Source organism: Macaca nemestrina, chromosome 14 (genome assembly GCF_043159975.1).
Source record: "Macaca nemestrina isolate mMacNem1 chromosome 14, mMacNem.hap1, whole genome shotgun sequence".
In the NCBI taxonomy this organism is placed as follows: Eukaryota; Metazoa; Chordata; class Mammalia; order Primates; family Cercopithecidae; genus Macaca; species Macaca nemestrina.
The window spans coordinates 57,964,826-57,978,407 of record NC_092138.1 but is presented as its reverse complement, the minus strand read 5'-3'; the positions used below and the strand labels follow the sequence as shown (position 1 = coordinate 57,978,407).

At 35.4% G+C, this 13,582-nt stretch overlaps 1 protein-coding gene across 12 annotated transcripts in view; it reads left to right on the top strand.

Annotated features, from left to right (window-relative positions):
* The window catches only part of LOC105493874 (leucine rich repeat and Ig domain containing 2), a 1,258,361-nt gene that overhangs the window by 924,541 nt on the left and 320,238 nt on the right, over nucleotides 1-13,582 (top strand). For all 12 annotated transcript variants that reach the window (XM_071077897.1, XM_071077888.1, XM_071077895.1 and 9 more), the window contains one exon: nucleotides 10,712-10,870. The gene's annotated coding sequence lies outside the window, so the exon portion shown is untranslated. The remainder of the gene's footprint in view (nucleotides 1-10,711; nucleotides 10,871-13,582) is intronic.

The following is a 13,582-nucleotide window of genomic DNA, read 5'->3' as shown; positions in this document are numbered from 1 at the left end:
GAGGCTGAGGCGGGAGAATCACTTGAAACTGGGAGGTGGAGTTTGCAGTGAGCTAGGATCACAACACCACATTCCAGCCTGGGAGACAGAGTGAAACTCCATCTCAAGAAAAAGAAAAATTAGAATCAGTATGTAATTTCTTTAAAAAATTCTGTTGGGATTGTGATTAGTCAGTTTTGGATAAATTGACATCAACAATAATGGGTTTTCTAACCCATGAACGTGGTGTACATTCATTTGGTCTTTAATTTCTCTCAGCAATGTGTTATAGCTTTCAGTGTACAGATCTTGTATATATGTTGTGAAAGATTCATCCCCATGTATTTCATTTAATTTTATATTATTGGGGATGTTTTTGTGTAAATTTCAATGTCTAATGTTTTGTTGCTAGACTATAAAAATACAATTGGTTTTTGTATGTAATTTTTATATTCTGTAGCCTTACTAAATCCACATATTAATCAGTTCTAGTACTTTTTGTGTAGATTCCAATACATTTTTACTTAGACAATCATCTGCAAATAAAGACAGTTTTAACATTTTTATTTCTACTTTGGGTGCCTTTTATTTCTTGCCATACTGAACTGGATAGAACCTCCAGGACAATGTTGAACAGAAGTGATGGGAGCTGACATCCTTGCCTTTTCCTGTACTTAATAAGAAAGCATTCAGACTTTCATCATTAAGTATAATCTTAACTCCAGGTTTTTGCAGATATCCTTGATCAAGCTGAAGAAATTTCTTTATATTCCTAGTTTGTTTAAAGTTTTTATGAGCAATCGATGTTGAATTTTGTCAAATGCTTCTTGTATGTCAATTGAGATGATTATATGGTTTTTATTTTTTAGTTTATTAATACGGTTAATATGGTTACATCAACTGCTTTTGTACAAAGCAAATCTCTTTCAATTTAATGTGTCTTTATTGTAAAGTTGCTCTGGCTATTCCATTATATCTTCAAGTCATTTGCCAAATTCCTCCTAGAACATTGATAAGTAATAGAATTAAGGTATTTTCTAAAATAACTGATAAAGACTTTACATCTTATTGCTAACTTTACTAGAGGCATTATAACCTCAGCTACAATTTATTCACATTTTGTTTTTCATGTTTTATTTTTTGTTATTCTCTTTGACATACTCCATGCTACTTTCAGTTAGTCCCTGAGCTGGGTGCCAGTAGGGTTTCTATTAATTTGAATTGTTTGGGTAAAATTTCTAATATAGTTAAACATAGATCTAAACTAAGACCCAGCAAGTTTACTTTTAGGTATTTATCCAAGGGAAATGAAAACATATATCCAACAAAAGACTTATACAAATGTGTGTACTATATAATTCCATTTATATAAAGTTCAAGAACAGATGAAACAAATATTTTAAAGCCAGAATACTAATTGCCTGTGAAATGTGTGTATTGACAGGAAGAGATATGAGGAAGTTTTCTGGGGTGCAGAAATATTCTATATCCTGATTGAAGTGTTGGATTCAGGGATATACTGATTTATTAAAACTGATCCGAGTGTATACATAAAATCTTATGTTTCACTCTATGTAAATTGTACAATAATTAATTACATATATATACATATCATGTATATATTTATAAATCAGTATACATGTATATAATGTAATTAATTATGTAAATTATACATATGTAGCTATTTATCTGCCAGGTGAAGTATATTTTTAAAATTATGCATTTTATATATAAATTTTAAATTTTTTAATTATTTAAAATTTTCAAAGAACAAATTTCTGTATCAGTAAGGATTTTTTGTTATAAATATTGGAAAATGACTCTGGCTGTCATAAGCAGAAAAAGAATTCATCAGAAGGAGATTCACATCTCACAAAACAGGCATATGGACAGGAATAAAGAAGCTTGTACACCTAGATCATATTGCAGGAAAACGTAGTGCTTTAGCTGCCATTGTTATGTGTCTATCCTTAAAAATGTGTGTATAATGTAAATATATATGTACATACACACACATACACAGGTGACCCTTGAACAACACAGGTTTGAACTGCTTGGGTCCACTTACATGTGGATTTTTGTCAGTAAAAGTTATGCCCAGTGTGTTGGTTCTCCTGCCTCCTCTCCCATCTCCTCTACCTCTTCCTCCTCTGCCACCCCTGAGACAGCAAGACCAACCCTTTCCCTTCCTCCTCCTTAGCCTACTCAACATGAAGACAATGAAGATGAAGACCTTTATGATAACCCACTTCCACTTAATAAAGAGTAAATATATTTTTCTTCCTCATGGTTTGCTTAATAACATTTTCTTTTCTTTAGATTAATTTATTGTAGGATTACAGTATTTAATAAATAGAGCACATTATGTTACCAATAAGGCTTCCGATCAAGAGTAGGCTGCTAGTAGTTAAGTTTTGGGGGAGTCAAATATTGTACACAAATTTTCAACTGCACAAGGATGTTGGTGCTCCTAATCCACATGTTGTTTAAGGGTCAATTTTATATATAACTACAGTTTAGAAAATCTTTGTGTCACTCCCTCATGCTTTCATATTTAGGTCATGTTAGTTGAGTTAGGTCACCTCCAACCCACTCTCATTCCCAGGCTGCAGTAGAAAGAAGGCCTTTCTTTCCCTCCAAGACTATCCTCAGCAACAACTTCCTAATAAAAATCAGAGAATTAGTAGGAAGAGGAGCATGTTGGTTTATGGAAAGTCAAAATAAAAACAAAAAAATAAAATATTCACACACATACACACACAAGCTGTCCATGACATTGTCTCTCTTGTATTTTGTCTCTATATACCTGATATTGGGATAAAGTGGAATATAGTGTTTAGGGGAAGGAAGTATTAGAAACAGAGAAAGAAATGGGTTCACCTGGCTTTATTCTTGATGTGGGAAATCAAAAGCAAATTGATAAGACAAATGACATACAGAGCATTTATTGTGTTAGAAAGCGTAGGACCTATACAATTAACAAGTCATAAGTTTAAATCTTAATTCTCCCTTATATCTTTTAGACCTTAGGCAAGTTACTTATCTTTTCTGACCCCATGCCTTTCGATTGCAAAATGGAAGTAGTACCTGTCCCCAGGTTTTTTATGAAGATTAAACGAGAACATGTATGTAAAGTGTACAATGTGACACACTAATTCTCAATGTGTACTTACCAAATACTATTTTCCCATCTCTCTTCTTTAGAATATGGTGTTACTTTTGATTCATCCCTACTACCATGACCCTGCTGAAAGGGGTTATAATTTTTTTTTTTTTTTTTTTTGAGACAAGTTCTCACTCAGTTGCCCAGGTTGAAGTACAGTGGTGTGATCAGGGCTCACTACAGCCTCAACTTCCTGGGTTCAGGTGATCCTCCCAACTCAGCCTCCTGAGTGGCTGGGACAACACGCATGTGCCACCAGGCCTGGCTAATTTTTTATAGAGATAGGGTTTCGCCATGTTGCCCAGGCTGATCTCGAACTCCTAAACTCAAGTAATCCACCTGCCTTGGCCTCCCAAAATGCTGGGATTAAAGGTGTGAGCCACTGATCCCAGCCTAAAAGGGGTTGTATGTCTCAAATATGCTAACTGCATCCCATCAGGAAATGGTATTGCTGTCAAACTCATGTGGTGGCACTGTTCTTGAGGGTGGTTCTATAGAGAGATGATAGTTTCTTCTTCATGAAACGTAAGTCCTGATGAGACCACTTACCCTCCATCATTTCTTATTTCCCATTTTAGGCACAGTCTGCCTTACACCAACAAAAACTTGATTCCATTGACTTGTTTGTATGGCTACTTTATAGGGACACTGGTCTGTGTGTTTAAGTGTGTTTTTGTCTTAGCTGGTAAGTCTTTCCTTTCTACATTTAGTGCTCCTTTCAAGATCTCTTATAAGGTAGGTTTGGTGGTAAGGAACTCCCTCTATATTTGCTTATCTGAAAAGAATTTTATTTCTCCTTCACTGAGGAAGCTTAGTTTGACTGGACATAGAATTCTTGGTTGAAGATTTTTTCTTTAAGAATGTTGAATATAGGCCGCCCATCTCTTCTCACTTATAGGGTTTCAGCTGAGAGGTCCACAGTTAGCCTGATTGGGTCTCATTTGTAGGTGACCTGCCCTTTCTTTCTAGCTGTCTTTAACATTCTTTCTTTCATTTAGACCTTGGGAAATCTGATGATTATGTGTCTTAGGGATGATATTCTTGTGTAGAATTGAAAGGCCATTTCTCACTTTATGCAATTCATGGAAGAATCATTTTTCCCCCAAAATAGGCTATCTGAAACTCAAAGACAAATAAATATTTTTCATTAAAAGTTGTGGAAAAATACTGAAAAAATTAAAAAATGACTTTGTTGTAGAAGAATAGTTCTTAAACATGAGTGTGTCTAAGTGTAATCTAGGGAAGTGTCATCTTCAGAATCTCCAGTCTCACTCCAGACGTGGTGATTCATTAATTCTGGGGCATTGTTCTTGGACAATTAGAAATAGAGAAAGAAATGGGTTCACCTGGCTTTATTCTTGATATGGGAAATCAAAAGCAAATTGATAAGACAAATGACATACAGAGCATTTATTGTGTTAGAAAGCACATTTATTGTCCATTGTTCTTGGACAATGCCCCAGAATTAATGAATCAACAACACTCTCATAATTTTGATGAGCTAATTCAGAAGTTGTTTTTGTTTTTTCTCCACTAGAAAGGATTTCCAGGGAGAAGTTTCTGGTTTGTTTGTTTGTTTTGTTGTTGTTGTTGTTGTTGTTTTAACCTGTCATGGATTGTGCCGAAGGCAGTGGAAACAGGACCTATACTATATCTAGAGAGCAGTGGGTGGTGACTCCTCAATAGTTATAAAGGAGGATCTCAAACTGGTGGCCAAGGACCAAAACCAGTCCAAAAATGTGTTCTTTCTGGCAAAATGGTGTTTCAAATGTTGTTTGTAATATCCTTAGGCTAAGCTTACTTTCTTCAGCTCATCATTGGTGGCTCTCTGGCTCCTTGTCAAAGTCAGCCACACTATATTTATATTTAAGAGATACACTTGACTCTGAGGCATTCCAGTTTGTGAGCTTTGAGAATTTACAAGATCCCTCTCTAGATTGTAGAAAACTCAGAGTATGTGAAGTATTTGGAAACTGCCTGATGATAATTATATTTTGTTTGTGAGTTCTAAGTTGACCAGGCCAAGCCAAACCGATCAAGATCAATTTATGAATTATTTTCTACTCAAAGCTGACATGTTCTGACATGTTCAATGCAGGTTGGACCTCTACTCTTCTTCCAGAATTTGTTGGTTTACTTCTTTGTTCACACACTACTAGACTACAAGCAATACTTGAGCAGGAACTAAGTGTCTTGCCTTGTCCTCTGAGACCAGCATATTGCATAGAACTTAACACATATTTAAATATTATTGGAATGAAGCAGGTGAAAAGGAAGGGAAAGAGGGATGGAAGAGAGGAAGAAAAAAGACAATGGAGGAAGAAAAGGAAGAAAGAAGAAAGGAGGGGGGACGGGATACAAACACTAAGGAAAGGAAGGAAAAAGGACAGAGGCAAGTTTCAACTGGAAAATCTGGGAATGTGACAAATTGATGCCTCATTTTAAGAAAATGAAAACAAGAATGTGGCCTATTTTAATTGGTAAAGTTTCTAGATCATAATAAATTCAGAATTAGGCATCTTTGAGCAAAGACCAAAACATTGAGAATTGTGTTTGAGTATCAGGCACTGCGTTCTCAGTGATTGATAACATTACCTTAGATCTTGCTTTATGTCACTTGAAGGGCTTCCTGCTGGGTTCTGAAATGAAAATGATATAAAATGAGTATTTTGCAAGATTATTTCCAGCTTGTGAATACTAATAATGTAGCTACACATACAAAATGGTCATCAGCAAAACACTGATGTGCTATTCATACTTTAATCTAATCAGGGGTTTTGTCATAGTCTATCAACAGTCTTCTCTTTGTGTCTATGATTTTTTTTTTTCATTAGAAAAATGAGGGAGAGAAAGGGCATCTCTTGCTTTCAAAATTAAATTCATTTAAAGCTGTGTATCTCAAAATCCTGTTATTTTGTTTGTTGGCTTTGGTATCTTCTTTATGAAATAAAACCTACCAGAAACACCATTTTTTAAAAAAATCAAGTGAATTGGAAATCTATAAAGTTGTTTGGAAACCATGCTGAGTAAGCTGGGTAAGAAAGAGGTGTATTGGAAAGACAGGAGCATCATGGGTTTAAATGCTTATCCAGACCCTATTGAGATCTGAGTAGCCTCTAATATGTCACTTTACTTCCCTGGGACTAAGCTTTTCATCTATAAATTGAGTGGATCTTTCAAATCCAATCTCTAGGAACTTATTATTAATTGAGTTAATACAGTACAGCACTATCAATTAACTGCATTGAAATCACAGCTCCATTTTTCAAAGGCTGTATATCCTTGGGTGAGTAACTTAAACTTTCTGATTCTTATTTTCATCACCATAAAGTGGGCATTATTATAGTACAAACTTCCCATAGTTTAGGAGACCATTAAAAAGAAACTACATATAAAATAGATAGCAACATTTACAAGTATTAGTGGTGGTTGTTAATGACCTCTGCCTGCTGAGAAGTACTTTTTGACCTTTTCATCAGACTAAATGAATTAAAAAAAAGAATTTAGAAGCAATAATTTTGTGAATAAAAAATGGCCAAACCTACCCTTTCCCTAAAATTACTGACAGAAAAGGCTAAATTTGACATTTCTAAGGTAGAAAGCCTCATAACTTTGATTATTGATAATCTACCTGTTTGTACATTCTTGATTATTATATTCTCTGTGTTAGTGTGGGAAAATGAGTGACTTAGACACAAAGCTTGCAAAATATACCAAGAGCAAGCAATCATTTAACAAATGCACTGAACTCATTGAATGCTGAGTACTCTTCTAGTTCTGTTGGCCACCTAGAGGGCTATGCGACATGTCTCCATGGGGAAGATGAAGCTGAGATAACATATAAAAAACAACTTGTCAACAAGTGCAAATCAATAGCCTATAACATGAGTGCCTAAGTGCTAAGGGGATCCTTTGGAAAGCTTTCTTCAAAGCAATAAGGTAAACTAAAAGGGTAGTAGTAGTGGTGTGCATAAGGAAAGACAAAGAATACCAAAATTCAATCACAGAGCACTTAGGGCCAGACCACCAAACAGGCAAACAGGGTTTGTACGTGTTAGAATTTCTTCTCATTTGTTTTCCAAATTTTATTTTGGTCTTGTTTTGCTTTAAATTAATGTATAACAGTGATTTATCAACCACTTCTGTATACCATGGCCCTATTTGGAACCTCTTTGCATATTGTCAAAAATTCATTTTAGAACATTTAAATCAACATTATTGAGGTATAATTTACATACAGGAAAATAATTTTTTTTTTTTTTTTTTGAGAGAGAGAGTTTTGCTCTTGTTGCCCAGGCTGCAGTGCAGTGGCATGATCTTGGCTCACTGCAACCTCAGCCTCCCACCTTCAAGTGATTCTTCTGCCTCAGCTTCCTAAGTAGCTGGGATTACAGGCATGCAACCACCACTCCCAGATAATTGTGTGTGTGTGTGTGTGTGTTTTTTTTTTTTTTTTTTTTTTAGTAGAGGTGGGGTTTCACCATGTTGAGCAGGGTGGTTTCAATCTCTTGACCTCGTGATCTGCCCGCCTTAGGCTCCCTAAGTGCTGGGATTACAGGTGTGAGCCACTGCACCTAGCCCAGAATTCATTTTTAAAAGAATAAGTTTCTCAAAAATAATGAAAGCATTGAAGAAAATAGCTTGTTTTCATACTACACATCCCCATAATAGCAGTTTCAAAACATAAAATAATTAAATCTTTTGGAAATCATATTGATTTTATTTTAAAAAGTCACTTACTATCTAAAAGCATTTTAAATAATAATTATTCCTACCTTTTGTTTTAATTGTATTCTCATTAATTACATATTTGGAGAGAGATAAGTGAAAAATTATTTGAAGTGTATTTTTTCATAATGAAAGTTGGTGACAGGATACAGTTTCAAACCAAAGTCATGGAATTGGTACTTCTTATGACCCCTCATAGACTTCTCTTCAAGGAGAATACATGCATTTAATTTTTACAGAAAAATTTACAGAAAACAAATGGAATAATCATACAAAAACTGTGTAAAGCAACTTGTGCAATAGCATCTCCCCCTACCTCCCACACACAAAAGTCTGTTAACTTGGATGTGATGCAGAGCACACAGGATTGTATTGCGATTCCTTACACAACAGTTGGAAGGCAGTGACTCTTGTGTTTGATGCCGTAGATGTTATTGTACTATCAAAACCTAATTGGTTGGATTATCTGATTCATTTTAACTCAGCTACATGAGGTTGTGGAAGAAGATATGAGAGTGACACAAAGCTATCACATCGAATAACAACCTCACAGGCATTAGCTATGTGAATTGATCCTTCTATATTGTAGATTTTCCCTTGGCCTGTAGTGCTTTACTCACTGACAAACCTCATAAATTTCCCAGCTCTGGTCACATAGCAGATTGTTCATAAGGTAAGGCTAATTATCTTGATTGGATGTAATGTTGCTGCCTTTCTTGGTTACAAGAAAATGTTAAATCAGAATAGAATCAGTGATAATCTTTTCATGAAGAGAATGTATGTCTTTTTGTTTTGTACCTGTAGCACCAAATCCCATGCCTGGCACCATAGAGGTACTCAAATAAAATTTGTGGAATGAATAAGAGGGCTAATGAATAAATAAATGAACAAAGATCAGTAGAAAATCATCACTGCTGAAAAGAAAATACACAAAACTTACCCCTTCTGAGGAGGGAGAAATAGCATCATTTCTGTGTAATAAAATAAAGCCATTTTATAAAGCAAGTAGTTATACTGACTTATTTTCACTTTTTTATAATAAGTGGCAGAACCCAAGTATGAGAAGTGGCACTAAGTCACAGACGGGTGCTTCCAAAGCAAGTAGCTTTCAAAACTTTCTCACTTAAAAGCCAGTTTGGAAGCTTAGAAATTATGTTTATAAACTCTTCCCTGTCATATGGTCCACTAGTATACAGCTTCTTTTAATATCCTTCATGGCTGCCAAAAGACCAAAAAGGCTTTACCATTCATGAAAACAGGTTTGTTTTATAAGATAAGTTATATAATTTCCAGAAGATCTTCAGAGAAGATAGGAAGTAAAAAAAAATATTGGCATGAATAAAAACAGTTTGCATCTAGAAGTTGACTAAGGTTGTAGGTTAATAAGTACCACAACTTGGATCAACAAATACAAAACTTTTAGACTTGTGTGTGTTGAGGGGGTGTGGGTATTTATGGGTATCAAATAGCATCAACATAACGCTCCTGCTTTGAATTGCAGTATGGTCATTTAGTGTCACATACACACCTCTTTGTTTAAGGAGTTATTTTGAAGTTCTGCATTCTAGTGCAAGGCATGTGTTCAACTTGAACCCTTTGTCATCTTAGCATTCTGGCTGAAATGGCATAATAGGATATCATACTGTTGTGCCTTTTAACAAAGTCTGCACACTGACTTCTGGGAATCCACGCAGCTCTAATCACAGGTGCATGAGGATTTATTATTGTGTTGCTTGTTAAAATCAGTTTCTGCACCTGTGTCCATGAACTTTCAGAATGTAGTTATTCACAAGTCCCCCTACACACTTAGAATAACCTCTAAGCCCTTTCTGTGCACTACTTAGAAAATAACAGTAATAAATTTGCTTCTCTATATGTCTTACTAAATATGGTTGTTATAGTTATAAAAAATCTAATAGTTTTTAAGAGCTATCCTGGGAAGACCAATGAGCAATTTTGTTCATTAGTATCATCCTAATCGTGTATTGAAGTGTTGCTTATGTGTCAGGTAACAGTCCAATAAAGGTTACTGATTATACATAGGTTTTCTCTGTATGAATGAAAGTCAAACATGCTAATTAAGTTTAAATGCCATATTTACTCATGGACATAAACAACTGAATCATTAAATATGTGGTACATTGCCCCCAAATTAGCTGTTTAATTACTTTCTTGAGTCTGGTCATTCCTTTGTGTACAGACTCTGGCTACGATGCATTTACATTGGTTACTGTCTTACAGTCTGTATGTTGGTATCAATAATGGTAGCTGCTCAATTTGCAACACCTTACATATGTCCCTCAAAGTTGTTTCTCACACATTATCCTAGAGAGGTGACCCAACATTTATATAAGGAATGTTGACATTGAATGGAGCATCAGAAATCACAATGGAAATTGTCCTTGAATTGATCAGCAATCTTGTGGATTTTGCTCTAAATGCTCATGGGCGTTGCCCTGTTGCAACCCATTGCCCAGTTACCCTGAGAATATTATAGGTAAAGTAGAAAAATTCTCTGAGTACCCCAACTGGTTACCTACCTGAAGAAGAGGTGGTACATACTATAGCATGTATAAGTTTTAATATCAATAATGTTCATTAATAACTGATGGCTTAGTAGATCAATAACAACATGCAGAGGAACATGCATTTGGCAAAAACACCTTTTGTAGTACATAGACTTCAGTCTTCCAGTTTTAATGTTTATCAGCATCTTGAGAGGCATTTATAGTCCCTCACACACTCCTTTATGATACCCTTATTAAGTTGTGATGCCTCCTGGACCTAGGACACAGTTCACTATTTTTCAATTAAAACGGAGAAATATCTTGTTTGTTGCAGGTTCGTTTCAAGCAGTTGGCTTGTGGGACTCTGAGAGATGCTGCTGCCCATGACACGCTGGAATTATCATGATCAACTACCCAGCTTGGATTTCACCCAGTGGCCAAGAGCTTTGTGTGGGAGACAGCAAGGGTTGGATTTTTCAAAAGAGTAAACCAGGTAAGGTTTGAGGGAGACATCTGATCATTTATCACTTGCTCTAAGGGCTTTAGTGTGCTGCCAAGATATATGAATAATGTATAGCTTTTCTATTTGTTTTCTAAGTCCACTGAGCAGATTGTTAAAGAATGGGGATCCCTTGGATTTAGGAGAATGCATATAGTAATAATTGAGTCCCTTTACTCATAAGAGGAGAAAGGAGCTATTTTAAGATACACATAATACAGGCATATTAATACTGTAGAGGCCGGTACTATAAAGATTTCCTCTTTAAGCTACTGTTCTGAACTCTAATGGCATAAAAAGTTGTACTTTTGAAGGTGCAGAAGAGAAAGTGTTGCCGTTAAGTATTTATATTTTATACAACATAGAAGTGAATATCAGTTCATGGCATATGATCTTATAAATATGCTTCAAAGTTACTCCAATTCAGAAAATTATACCATTGTTCTGCCTTTTATTTCTTTGAAAGTATTTATCATTCTAAGTCTATTCAACTATTATTTATTTAAGATGGTGATACAATGACAAACTATATTATTTTGGCTCTGAGGATATAAAATATTGCATTCTTATTCAAGTACTCTTTTATCTACTTTGTCTATTACATGCTGGAAACTCTTCTCAACTATTAACCATATTTTGGTCAGATCTTCTTATCTCTCTCTTTAACTCGCTTCCTCCCCTAAAACATCAATTAAATTTGTTATCAATAATTACCTGAAGAAACTACAAGGTATTCTTGTCTTCTGACTCTAAGACCATCTAGACTTTAACAGTTTCTTTGAATGTTATGCATTGCAAGGCAAGATTTTCTTTAAGTTCAAGTATAGAAACAGAAAAAAGAACGTAAAATTCCTTTATTTAGAAAGCAATGGATGGAGATTATTCTATGTCACTAATGCTTGAACACCTTAAGCTTTTAACAAATATAGCTTTCATACTATCTGAAAATAAAGTAAATGGAACTCAGTCAGTAAATTATAGCCTGACATAATTATTTAGATATAAATGAAAACTTCTGAAGTGTTTGAAAACAATCTTTTAAAGTTTAATAAACATTAATTTTCAATTCCCTAATGACTTATTTGCATATAAGATGATATCATGAGAGTATAAAACCCAAATAGCTACAAATTTAAAATTTTTTTGAAATAGTGTAGATTACCAATCTCGTGGCAGTAATGTTTGTTTGACGAACTGAGCTGGTGTATAATTTTTTTGTCCTGTTTAGTGGCAAAGTGGATTACTCACATTTAGAAGACTTCTGATAGTCTGTAAATGAAGGGGACATCAAAACACAGCATACATTAGTAGAAGAAAGCGCAACCCCATTCTATGTTTCCTAGCATTGACATCTAACACATAATTGTAGCAAAAATACTTTGGGATAGACTTCCATAGTCTTATACCTTTAAGTCTTAGAGTTAATCCTAGTTATTTTTATTTCAGTATTTACCATAAAATTGGGTTATATGTCAAAACCTCAGAGTTAGAAAGGAAAACTTAAAAAAAAATTTTTTTTTGGAGATGTTCACATTCCTCTCTTAGTACTACAACCAGCAGACAGAAAATCAGTAAGGATTTAGAAGAACTGAACAATACCATCAATCAACTGGATCTAGTTGATATTTATAGAACTCTCCACCCAACAACAAAATCTACATTCTTTTCAACTGCATAGGAAATATTTACCAAGATAAACTATATCCTGAGTCATTAAACAGACATTTACAATTTAAAAGAATTTGTGTGTTGATAGTGTGTATCAAAGGAAATAAAGAAAAATAAGAAAAAATAAAATAAAAGAATTTGTGGCTGGGTACAGTGGCTTACACCTGTAATCTTAGTGCTTTGGGAGGTCAAGGTGAGAGGATCACTTGAGACAAGGAATTTGAGATCAACCTGGACGACAAAGTGAGACCTCATCTCTATAAAATTTTTAAAAATTAGTTGGGAATGTTGGTGTGTGCTTGTAGTTCCAGCTACTTAGGAGGCTGAGGTGGGAGGATTGCTTGAGCCCAGGAGTTTGAGGTAACAGTGACCTGTGATAATACCACTGCATTCCAGCCTGGGTGACAAGGTGAGACCCTGTCTATAAAAAAAAGAATAAATAAAAATAATTTTAAAAAATCAGGGCCAGCCAGATGTGGTGGCTCAAGCCTGTAATCCCAGCACTTTGGGAGGCTGAGGCAGGTGGATCATGAGGTCAGGAAATTGAGACCATCTTGGCTAACACGGTGAAACCCCATCTCTACTAAAAATGCAAAAGAAAATTAGGAGGCTGAGGCAAGAGAATGGCATGAACCCGGGATGCAGAGCTTGCAATGAGCCAAGATCATGCCACTGCACTCCAGCCTGGGAGACAGAGCTAGATTCCGTCTAAAAAAAAAAAAAAAAAAAATCAGGCCAGGCGTGGTGGCTTACGCCTGTAATCCTAGCATTTTGGGAGGCCAAGGCAGTGGATCACCTGACATCAGGAGTTCAAGACAAGCCTGACCAATATGGTGAAACCCCGTCTCTACTAAAAAATACAAAAATTAGCTGTGCATGGTGGCAGGCACCTGTAATCCCAGCTACTCAGGAGGCTGAGGCAGGAGAATCGCTTGAACCCTGGAGGTGGAGGTTGCAGTGAGCGGAGATCACGCCATTGCACTCCAGCCTGGGCGACAAAGCAAGGCTCCATCTCAAAAATAAAATTAAAAAATAAAG